Raw genomic sequence first — 13231 nt, 5'->3', positions numbered from 1 at the left:
ATATATATATATATATATATATATATATATATATATATGTGTGTGTGTGTGTGTGTGTGTGTGTGTTTGAAAAATAGTTTTTGGACAAACATGTAATATTTGTAATTCATTATTTTTAAGTAGTCATAAGAATAAATAGATATTGGACAAAACTAGCTGTTTAAAAAAATACATATGGACTGGAAATGAACTTGTGTAAGGCACTGTTTTCACAAGATTTACTACTGTCACCAAGCTAATGAGACAAGTAATAGTAAGCATAATTTCCAGACATCCTATAAATTGGGAAAATTGTATTTTGACTAAAAATCTGGAGCAACAAGGTGGAGGCAAAATATGTCCATGACAGATGCTTAATTACTTTCAGTGGTTACATGGTGAAATGGGCAATAATTTTAAACTTTCACTAAAGTTGTGACAAAGATCTATATCTAAAAGCCAAAGTTTAAAATTAAGTTTACACATGCTTTCCTGAAATGTCCTGTTCATAAAGATTTTAAACATCTTATAACTGCTTTTGTAGATAAAAAAAACAGCAACAAACAAATCAAAACTGCTGTATGTAAGAGATATATTTTGGAAAGTCATGTACTAATTATGCTTCATTATTTATAACTTAAGTTTATTGTCCATGCAAAATATATGTATACTATTGCTCACTTTGAAATGTTTCACATTATAAAATATTCAATTAATAACTAAATGTAGCATAGTAAAGAATCTAATGTTTTATTTTGCAGTATAACAAAGAAAATAAAATTTATGAAAAATGGATTTCTGATACGATAGGTACACAAAAAAAAAAAGTTTTGAAAAGTTGAAATTTATTGAAGGTATTTGCTGGAAGTAATCAAGTTGTATCATAAGCAAGGAAAACACATTCTATATACTCTTTGAAGAAAATAATGATCACATGGATTGTTCATTTGCTTGAATAATCACACCTATTTGAATAAGTACTCTTGAACTACATCACTGTGGATGTATTTCAAAATGTATTTTTTTTTGTCTATTATATCTACCTCCCTTATTTTCACTTAATTAGGTACTCTAAGTCATAGTTACCTGTGTTTTAACATTTCTTTTGAAATGGCATTGGGTCATATGTTTCTGTAATATACGACTCTTAAGTAACAGCACTCTGATTTACCTAATTCCTATCGAGTCTTGCAAAGTTACACTATTAACTTAAAATTATTTATAGCAAAATTTTACAAGTCTTAACCCTCCTTCTCTGGGGTATGTGGTAATGGTGAGCTTAACCTAAAATTTATAGAAATCAGCTATTCATTATTTGATATATTTGGTTTAATTACATAAAAGAAAATAAAAATTTGGCCAGAACATGATAAAAGCATATGTAGATTAGACTTTTTTTTTTCACATAGAAAATGTATTAATAACATGTTTCTTCCTACACTTTCTACTAACAAGTCTACAGATTTTTACCTAAGTCATAAGATTCAACATAACCAATCAACTCTTTATAGAGAAACCTTATTTAAAATGTTTTTATCTGAGAGTGAAGGCGTATGTAAATGACTGAAACAAGTTTAGCCTGAAACCATGTTTGCTATTCCTTATTCAATTCTAATATTCAAGACAGCATTTGAGAGGAGTCCTTATGGTACATTTAATGCAAGCTTAAGAGCTGCTGGTTAACTACAGAAATCAGCCAGTAGACACCAAAATTAATTATTCGCCTTTTTTAATTGTTTTTCTAGTAAAAACTGCTTAAACATGCTGAACTTTAAGAGGAGCTGGTGTGTAATTTCACATTTATCAATAAAACTAATTCAGTAATGAAAAATTTATTACATACCTTAAATTTTATGTATTAAGCTTCAAGATAACTGTTTTACACTAAATTATTATTCAGCATATCATAAGTTTTGTTTTCATTTTATTAAAACAAAACACTAGTTTGCAAGTCAGTAAACAAATTATTTTTCAGTATTGGATATTACTGGAAAATACTGAGTATCTACAGAGTATAAGTATGTAATACTTCAAATAATTTAAATTAATTAAGAAGCTCTGAATAATGGCAGAAACAGTGATGACTAAGTTTTTACAAGTTTTATCATAAGCCTGTAAAATCTTAAAATTTAAAAACTTAAAAAAAGCTAATTCTTTTTCTGATAAGACTAAACTAAACAAAGCATTCAAAACAAATGAGCTATAACACTACGTAATCCCTTATGTACGGTGCTATGTGAATTATTTACTTCACACTTCTATTTTTTACAAGAATGATCTTTACTCTGTTCAACTGACTTAAAGGAAACTGTTTTATAACTTATAATTTCACAAAGTTTCAAACAATAATTTCTCTTTAGTCTTAAGATAGATCAGTAATGTTTTTTCCATAAAAAATCATACTTTCTCCATTTTCATTATACTCAAAACACAGTTGAACAATGAATGCAGAAAGAATATGTCATTAAAGCACACATTAAAATTCTCTCATTGACCTAAGTTAACTTAAGGAAAATGTTTTTGGTCGAATTTGCTTAAAGCTCTTCTTGGCTAGCGTGATTTTCTGCATTATGAATAAACAACTTTTAAAGCTTTCGTTATGATCATTCTATTGAACTGTTTTTTGTTTAATCTAAATATATATTTTACTGTCCATATTTAGAATACTGTTTTAGTGGTAATACATTAACTTAAATGCACATGCTCCTAGTTACACATGCACATAATACCCAATAGTTCTAATTTAATTCAATCGTGAAACCATTGTGGTTTTGCTACCTGTTTTTAACAACCTTGTTATATTTGATTTTGATCTGGTTTTTGACCTTCTGTGGTTGTTTATGCTTAATGTTTGGTTTTATCTCAGACCAGACTTTCTCTACATTATTTTGAAATAGAGGTAGTAAAATAACAGTATAAAATACTTATTATGAATCATGACATGTTGCACTAATGAGTATTATGTTGCCTAAACATACAGTAATGGAGTGGTTCTTTTTAAGCTTGAGTACCATAAGGTAAGCAGTTTGTTACTTGGCAAGTAAGAACAGGCTGGCTCAAGATAAAGCTAGGGCTAACAAGTCTGTGTTTTGTAATAATGTAATTAAACTGTAAACAACCATCTCAAAACCAGTTTACCATTCAAAAACTGAATGCATTAAAGTGACTCACAAACATATTGACTCACTTGATTCATGTTCAACAACAAGTAATGCTGAGCCTGTTGCAACATCTGTGGAAATATGCAATAGATACATTTATGATGACCAGAAAGCACAAAGTAAGCTTGAAGGACACTCCTTAAAAGAACATAGTATACCATTATGACAGCAGTTCTGTTCAGTTTTTGTATTTACCCTTTATATTACGATATTCAAACACTTTCCAGTGCCATTTACAATAGTATTTGTCTGAATGTTCTTAAATGCAGCTAACAAAGTAGCCTACTAACCTCAAGCTGCATAGTCTGAACAGAAATTGTAAAACTCTAAAAATTCACATGTTAACATTTTTCTTTTCCTTGTTACACTATGTCAATAATATAGACTGACCTCAGCCAATTTCACTTGTAGTTCTTTTATTTTCCAATAAGAACAACACAAGGTGAAGTTAGAATCAATGAAGACCATAATCAATCCTTAAATACCTATTCTGCAAATGAAATCACTACAAATTGTTCATAGCCCTTGTTTAAACACTTTCTTCAAGACTGATAGTTTTCTTATAAAAAAAAAAGAAGTTATAAAATGAAATACAAAATATAAGCTATAGCCATAGTTCTAAACGTCTTTACATTTTCCTACACCAAAAATGCATTTCCGATAATACATACCTCGACTCACACTTTAGCTTTATCCCAACAAATGTTTCTCTTCTCTGCTCATCTAAGCATTGGTATGAATTCTACCTCACTTACTCCAGTTATTATACCCCACTATATCACCCCTAGTAATTTTAATCTTGTGACTCTCTCCACCTACATCAATGTGCCCTCTATACCCAATCTGTATATAAGCTTCCTGTTATTGTTTCTTATTAACTTTTTTGAGACTGGTAAGATTATCAGACCCAAACACTGGCTATTGTGGGGAGGAAGGGCAGGATAGTGTGATAGGAGGTAAGTATTATCAGAAATGCATTTTCAATATAGTAAAATGTAACTTCCAAAACACAACTCCACTCACACTTTAACTAGAATCCCACTTTGACCAGGTAGAGGGGGCTGGTGAGGGCAAGTTCCACACAGAAAGTGTCTGTGTAGAAAAACAAGTGTGTAAAATTGAGATACAATAAAGCACACTAGAGGAGGTCCACACTACTTCTAGAACAGGTAAGCTCTTTGTCTAAATAAAGCAAAATCTAAACATGGGTGGTAAAAGCCAACCAGTTACAGAGTCAACACTGTTCACTATCATGAGATTTGTCCAGGCCCAAACACAGAGACGAGGTTCCAAGTCTCATCTTTGGAATTATAGGGATATGGACGGTAGAGGGCACTGGTAGAGCTAGAGTGGAGGGGATGACCCAATGCAAATTTTGGGAAATAAGAATACCCTGGGAGACAACACCAGCCACTTGTCAGGATCTTATAAAAGGTAAGAAGGTGAGAAAAAGTTCATGAAAAAGAAAATGTACTCACCCTACCCAAAGATGGTGTGTAGTTTAAAAACAGCAACTGGAAAGAATCAAAATCCCATAGGAGAAGAAACAAACAGATGATGAAGATAATGGGAGACAAACATGTGCATATTTGTCTAAATGCCAGCCTGAAAAATCTTGTCCAAGTCTTGGTAAAAATGAGATGCAAGAGAGTGAGGCAGTTGACAAATCTGATGTGATGAAATGTGAAAGAATGAACACCTTCCTAGGCAGCCAAAGTCTTAGGAAGATAGGCCTGGTCTGGGTAGATGTATAATGAACATAAAGCCAAAATCTTGAATGAAGCATGCGTAAGAGTGTGTTAAATCACATTAAAGTCCTAGTCAGGCATGGGAATAAGATGAGGGGGTGGGGTGAAGAAGGAATGATTGGAACATAGTGGAAAGGACAAGGAAAGAAAAAACTGGCAGTAATGGAAAGAGCAAAATGTAGTTGATAAAGCCACCTGATAAACAGCAATGGAGGAAACTGACAACCCAAGGTCACACAATCTTGTAAAAAAAGGCCAAAAGATGAGGTACAGTAGGATGGTGTAGAGGAAGGAGTGGCTGATGGACCAGCACTGAAAAACCTGCAACTTACGCTAACAGATGGATAGAGTTGACGGACAACAAGAATGGTAAAACTCCACACTTGAAGTGTGCATGGTTGGAGCAAGAGGGCAGAGGAAGAATAGGTCTGAATGCCAATTGACAAAGCAATGGAAACCATGGTTGTGCCAGCCAAAGAGTCGCCACCAATAGGACCCAACAAGATGTGTTGCATATCAAAGTGAAGACACAAAGGTGAAGATGAAGAGGAGGATAGATATAAAGAAAAAGTTGCAGCAATCCTGGCTGAAAGCATCAACTGCCAGGGCCAAAAAATTAGGAACTGGGAGCCAGGAGAGGGGAAATATTGCATTTAGTATTGAAGACATCAATGAAAGGCATGCCCAAATGAAAGGAAACCCAACAAGAAACCCGAAGATGAAGAAGAGATCCCCCACCACATGACAAGCTGCGAGATGAACCTAATGGGAATGAGCCAAAAACAGCAGCTCCAATGCATGGAAGCAAAGATGTCCTGGAATGGGTATCACCCTGAGGCTAATATAAGAAACAACCCTGAAACTGTTGGAGTGGATTATGACCAACTGATCCACGAGAAGAGGGAGGAAATGGAAACATGCCCAACAGATGGTGAAAAGTTCAAGTACACTGATGTGGAGTGAACTCTCCTCCAGAGAACACACACCTGAAAATGTTATTGTTCTGAGATGTGTCCCAGCCTAATAGAAAAGTATTGGCAAAGAGACGAAGAACTGGTCAGAGAGCAGCAAGAGGATTCCCACCACAGTATTGGCACAGTTGAGCCATCAAGACAAATTCTTGAGAAGAGGAGAGGGGAGGCACACAATCAAGAACAACAGATCCAAGAAAGCTTTCATTGGTCCCACAATTACCACTGGAGGAGGTACTTGTGTGTGCACCCTAAGGTAAGGAGTGGTTCAAGGGAAGCAAGAGTCCCACAACATGTAAACAATGGCTATCACATTCTCCACAGACAACAAGCTTCTAGTAGCCATAGGTACTGTGTAAACGATATCATCACTAACACAGGATAATGTGGAAGTTATTGTTACTTGAGAATTCATAATGGTAGGAAGTTGTTATGAATTTTTTTTCTAATTAAACATAAAAAACCAAAAATGTTGGTTATGTGAATCACAATTCATAAGCCTCTCTTCCAAGCTTCAATGGCTTAAAATACGTTTTATTATACTAGACCATTCTTTGCAACATGTTGACATCTTTCCTATAGTACATGTAAGAGAGAGAAAATTTGCAAACCTCAACAAAGTTAAATATATGCATATAACCCAAATACTATTTGAACCTTAACTTCAATATTTATACATAAATCCCAGAATTCTTAGTTCCTGTTTTCTGAATGAAGGCTTTAAGCTTTTAGCAACTACTGCACCTAAATCCATCACTGTTTCCCTACACCAATATTCCTCTTACACAAAAAGCATGTCATGCCCACTGAAGATTCCTCTCTCCCAAAAGCAGTTTATACATCTTTATAGCATAATTAATTTTTAATATCCTAGTGCAGTTATTAAATGTAGTGCTTTGCACCCCCACTCCACATATATACAGTAAAATACCTAACAAACTTTAAACAAATATAAGGTAACAACATACAGCATGTATTCAAGCATACGATCCTACAAACTTAAATACATTTCTACAAGTAAGTAATTCAGTAAAATATGAAGTTGTGGGCTACTTTTTAAAAAATTAGTTAGTTCAAGTTTCTATTTCAACACCATAATTAAAATTAATTCTTAAGCTATATACATTTCTATAGACAGGTCACACAACATGCTTGGGTCCCGTGACTGGCCACTTAATAATTACACCAGTCTTTCTCCCTCTATATAGCTCTCACACAATATGGGATTTGTTTGTATTTTTACCTTTTCTAAATCAAGTTCTTAATTACTGCTTCATATATTTAGTCTAGGTTATTTAAACAAAAATCATTCTAGTAACACTTCATTCAACTTATTTTTCCTATCTTAACATAATAAATAAAAACTGTGCTTATCCATTGGCTGAGTATCATTAGAATGATAATTTTTGTAAATTTGGTTTGGTTCACATACAGTAGTGGTTTCAAAGCACCAAGTTATAGGCCTAGCCCTCCCATTTTGAAGTTTGGTATACTTTTCTGACATACATGTGTATTCTAATAGCAGCTTTGAATGATATTTATTGAAGTTCTTCATACAAAATTAGTAATTTATTATTACATAGATAATAAGTCACCATTATTGAACAGTTTCAGTGAAACTTGCTGCCAAATATTTGTTGTGGATGCTAAGAGGTTATAAACAATCTGTAATGTGTAATATAGCACTTGTCATTGCTACAAGACAAATTTCTTTGGCAGTTAGTTACTCATCACTAATAGTTTTGCAAAGTTAACATAATAATATCAGTTAGATGGAACCTAATGATATTGGTACTTTCACTTTCAAATTATAACAAAGTCCCTAATACAAAAACCTTTTTTACTTAACAAGCTATCTCAATTACAATTAGCTCTTTCTAGTCTCTTATCATTAACAAATTCTGAAATATTGCTATTTATACAACTATCAAAAAATAGATGTCAGAGGCTACTTCAGTGATATTCTTTCACTTGGAAAATACATATTTACAAACCACCCTTTTCTTTCTATCCTTTAACCAGTTTTTTATTCCACTTCTTTAGTTTTCCATAAATTACATAAAATCCATCTTATTAATTATTATCTAGGATGGCATCTTGTCCAGAACATTATAAAAGTCAAGGTATACAAAATCAACAGTGATATTCAAAAGAAAAAACAGAAGCTGTATTGAAAACTTCAAGATAAAATAGAAAAAATTAAAACCTTGATTAGATTTGTTAATTAAATGCCAACTGCTAAAATTGTTTTTTTAAATGATTTTTGTACCGCATTTTAACAGTTAGGTGATTAATAAAAAATTGAATTATTTTTTATTTAACAATGGACTCACTGGGCAGAAAGACCTTCAGCCATCTTGCCTTTTTTTATGTTTTGATGAAAAATCCTCCCTACCTTTAAAAAATTTGGTCAGTTTGAGACTTCTTGATTAGTCAAAAATTGTTTTGCTTTTTAGCATGCCTTACTATGAATTTGTTTCATTGGAAGAAATATCAACACAAATATTATGGATAACAGGCCTAGGTGCACTTATTCTTCAACAAACTTAATTTGTGGAATGGTTTACTTGATGACATGGCATGTGCTGTTAATCTGAAATTATTAAAACTTTTGTTGGATAAGTAAATGAATGTGAAGGGCTACATTTAATCTCCTTTTTGTCTTGGTTGCTTATTTTGTTGGGTGAAGGGTAACTTGCTCTTTATGTTGTTCCTCCCTTTAGTGTTATAAAACTTAAAACTCAAAGTTAAGCTTACTATGCAATATAACAAAACTTCACTATTCACCAGCATAAATAAAAATCACACCCATTTCTTAAATTTATGTCACTTATCTGCATTGGATACTGACATTGTATATAAATGCTGGAACACAAAGTTTTGTGAGATTATAAATGAGTATTCCACACATGATTTAATGAAGAAAAACAATGTAGCTTAACACAAAGTTTACCAGCAAACTCTTTTATTGAAAACTTCACTACATGAACCAAATTTTTAATTTTACCTTCTCATGAATGTTTCTTTGCAAATAAAATTTAAAATACAGTAAAAACTTTATTATGTGGCATCTGTCAGACCTGGGCAGTGCCCTATAGGGAAAAATTCTAGTTATGAAAGTGTTTCCTTTAGAATATCTTATTAGAAAAATTTTGACAGCTTGTTAATGTTCTATAGTGCAATATTTCTACATCATCTATGACAGTAACAATCTTAAACAATAATAAATGTAAAAAACAACAACCTTAAACTGTATAAATAAAATATATATATATAAAGTGTTTTAAATGTGAATCACAGTAAAGGCAGTTAACAACTGAAAGTTGCTAGCAGAAAAGAACATATATAAAGCCACAGAGGTGCCATTAAACTACAATTAGCGTTTGTATTTGAAGATATAGAAATTTTGAGTTACAAAGGCTTTTCTGATGCGGAGATTCCAGATAAAACTTTTACTGCAGTGTGGTTTGCACAGATAATTACTGCAACCTCACTTTTTGACACTGATGATAGAATTAGAAAAAAAATTGAAATTTCTGTAATGTGCTCTAATTGGTTCTTCCTAGCCTTTTGTCCAAATCAGTAACTTCTCCCTCAAAAGCTTATGATGTTTTTTTATACTTACCGTGTTTTGACTTTATAATTATAAATTGAAATGTTTCTAATAGCAAAGTTTTTAAACCTCAAATCCAATCAATTCATTTCAAGTAAAAAGACACAAATTATAACTGAGTTAGTTCAGGTCTACCTGATGGGTAGTGTGAAAACATCTTCAAACTAGAGGGGCACTCTGTAGAGCTCATACCTCCTCCATGCAGCATTGATCATATTTGGTCCTCAAAAAATATGAAAATGTGTCAGCATGTCTGTTGTTACCAATGGATATGGACCATTTTTGGCAGGACAATGAGGAACAATATTCTATGTCTACTAAGTTACATCAAAATCTGATCATAATATTCTATGTCCATTAAATACATCAAAATCTGATCATTTTTGACTGAGTCAAAAAGCAAAGATTGTTTGAAAAATCCATTCACATCTTAATAGATATGGATTTTTTTATTTATGCAACCTTGCTGTGACCTTGATCCTTCAAAAACTTATCACTTCTACGTTGGGTCACAGTCCAAATGTTTACCAACTTTCAAACAAATCCATTCAGTCATTTTTGAGAAATCTTGCTGACAAAAACACACACAAGTGTGAAAATACAACCTTTGTCACCTTTTGTGGCAGAGATAAAAAATCCATACAAGCTGAAAACAGGAAGATTAGTTAAATGTGACTGATTAAGGGGTTTAACAATTAATTGATTAGCAAATTCTACTGATCTTCAAGCTCTAGTCAAAAATATCAATAGTTCAAAGAAACTTATGCACTATCATTAATAAACTCAATGTCTAACACGTCATTATCATTGTTTGTCTGATTTTAGTATTATAAAAACTGAATGGAAGAAATTAGCTTATTCAGATTATTGTCAATAGCAGTGTGAAAAAAGGTTCTTGTCTTAGAAGTTGGAAACTTAAAAGACTGATATCGAGTTGAGGCTTTCATGTCTAATGTCAATGTAGATGGTCTTTTAAGAGATAATGAGTGTGAATTTCATACTGCTTAACTTATTCTCTGCTGTAACTAGTGTAAGTTATCACATATATATTATTATTTGTACAACATACAATTCATTAAATAAAAATCAATAGTACCAAGAGTTGAACTTCCAACTTCAAGTTCAAACAAACCTATGAACTATCATTATGTTAAATTCAATCTCAATGTCTAACAGTAACATTGTAATTTGTATCCTTACATCTAAAATATTCTTATGCTGTATTATTATTTTTTGCAGTTTCTGTTTATTTTTGAGCTACAAAAATAAGCTTACTGTACAATATAACAAGTCATTGTAGTCTACTTAGAATTACATCTCACAATTATTAATTTGTTTTAATCTAAAACTTGCATAAGTTACAAGTGAAATTAGTAAAATATGTGAAATAACTAACTAGTACTACAAGTACTAGTACGATCTTAAAATCAGTTAAACATTTATTAGTTTTAAATTTAGAGACAGAAATTTGGGCCAAGTTACATCTTGTGTTATTAAAGAACAACTTAAACTCACACACCACATGTACAGAGATAAATACGCCCACTCAAAGAGTAAAATTACTATAACCTACCTGTACATGTGTTAGCTTTCTTCATGTCATGGAAAGGAGTCCACTCAGTTCTCTGGAGTCTGATTCTAATTTCAACTTACTATATCTCGGCGGGTCTATATGTGTGTGTTACTGTTACGACATCAAATTACAAGCTTACGTATACATGATTTAAAAAATATAAGATGTGTGTTTCAATATTATAATTATATAATCGATTTTTTTTAATAGTAAAGATTTTAAACCTCAGAACCAATCAATCTGTCTGTTATGAAGACATAGTTCATAACTGAATTATATTACGTCTAACAAATCTTACATCACTTGCTAAAATGAGCTACATATGATGTCAGTGATAGCCAATAGGAAATACCAAAGTGCGCATGGCATGATATCACTATCACCCAATCAAAATGCCTCAACAGCCGCGAATGTCTGTGAGAAAATTAGTATATTGTAGAGAATATTGTGGAGAAAACTAATCATATTCTTATAATTCGACTTTCTTTCATATTTATATATAAAAATGTGTGCATAAATTTAGAAAATATTCAATTGATGGAAATGTAACATAAACTTCAAGTAAATCGTTACACGATCTGATTTTATCTCTTTTTAGTCCTCTTAATCTGGACCCTAGGTAGGTCAGTGGGAAGTTTAGATACTTACAATGCTAAAATCCGAGGTTCTATTCTGCGCGGTAGATAGAGCACAAACTATCCTATTCTGTTACCTTGCTTTAAAACCACATCAACTCTTAACCCGAAGAACGATAATAACGCGAAACGTTGCTTTTAAGGAAATAAACTCGTTTTTCCGATGTTGTCCTTTTTAACAAGCTGTTTTATCTTGAAGTACATAAACAATGTCAGCAGAACTTTATTCAACTAGTTTTGAAAATCACCAACACTTCTGTCACAGCAACGGGAGATTTCTAAAACACATAGATCCCTGTTCTCAGCCCTTACTGGTTAGATGTTTTTGCTTCTTCCTTAATTTCGTATGAACACTAGGCCATTGTTATAGTGCAATATGTCGTTTAGCAATGATTTTTCTTTTATCATTTTTAAAGTTGTGGTAGGCATTTTAGTGCCTTCACACAATTTCCAAATATAACTTACTGTAACTAAAAGGAAAGAACGGCGTATATAATATAATGATCATTTCATAAATAATACACTGCAGTGCGTTCACCATTTGTTTTACTCTCTCTTTTCACTTGATAAAATAAATAGTAAAAGAAAAATATTGAAGTGACATCTGAAATAAATGGCTGCTTTGGTTTAATGTGAAAAGCTTTTACTAAAGGAGAAGAACATAAATATTGTTACGTTCGTTAGTTAATTTTCCGTAAATTCGTTTCGACGAAACTTTAGCGACACAAGTCCTTTATTAAATAAAACTGGTTTATTCTTTTTGAATATAACTTTGCGATACACTTAATTTCAACAGTCGTGCTATAAGAAACGCTATAATTCTCAACGAACGTCTCACGTGCTCACCTCAACAATACTCAGTTCAATTACACACACGTGGCGTCAATTTGTGACCGTCTTATATATACAAGACTACACTATATCTAGAAGGATCCCGAGATTTAAGGAAAGGATGTGAATGTTCGAGAACGGCGTGGCGTGATACTAGTCACGTGATCTCGCTGACGCAACACTGCCCCTCCTTAGTAATGTTCGTCCCGAACAATAGCCACTTACAATAAACCAATAACAATTAATAATAACTTAATTAAATGTACAGAATTACAAACACAAAATTACAATTCAACAAAGTCTCTTAATTTTACGGGACGTATCTTCTTCCGTACTGGTCTCCATCTCGTTGGCTTCTGCTTCATGTGGGGTTCATCTGCTTCATCAGTAAATGTCCTATCATCGGTAACAGTCACATCAGTGGTAACTTCATCAAGAGCTTCACCGTTTCCCTTCTCAAAACTGAGTAGAGTTTCTTCTTCAACATTGGCTTTTTCAGGTGACACATCTTCAGTAGCGTCATTTGTTCTGTTGTTCACTTTGTCCCAACTGAAATGTCCTGGACCGTGATAACGCCAAAGCCTGTTGGCATGCACCACTTTTGGCTTACCTCGCCGACAGCATTTTATCCAGAAAGTCATGTCTGAGAGACGATCCACTATGTCATATGGGCCTTCCCATGGACAAGACAACTTAGGAGACTTCCCTTTGGTCTTCCTG

The 13231-nt window shown here is 32.7% G+C and overlaps 1 protein-coding gene across 2 annotated transcripts in view; it reads right to left on the bottom strand.

Moving 5' to 3' along the window:
• The window catches only part of LOC106468788 (dual specificity protein phosphatase 16-like), a 98969-nt gene extending 87634 nt beyond the window's left edge, over positions 1–11335 (bottom strand). For both annotated transcript variants that reach the window (XM_022397803.1, XM_013929231.2), the window contains exon 1: positions 11046–11335. The gene's annotated coding sequence lies outside the window, so the exon portion shown is untranslated. The remainder of the gene's footprint in view (positions 1–11045) is intronic.
• Between the last annotated feature and the right edge of the window lie 1896 nt (positions 11336–13231).

Source organism: Limulus polyphemus, unplaced genomic scaffold, assembly GCF_000517525.1.
Source record: "Limulus polyphemus unplaced genomic scaffold, Limulus_polyphemus-2.1.2 Scaffold91, whole genome shotgun sequence".
Lineage (NCBI taxonomy): Eukaryota > Metazoa > Arthropoda > Merostomata > Xiphosura > Limulidae > Limulus > Limulus polyphemus.
This window is presented reverse-complemented; position numbering and strand designations above follow the sequence as displayed.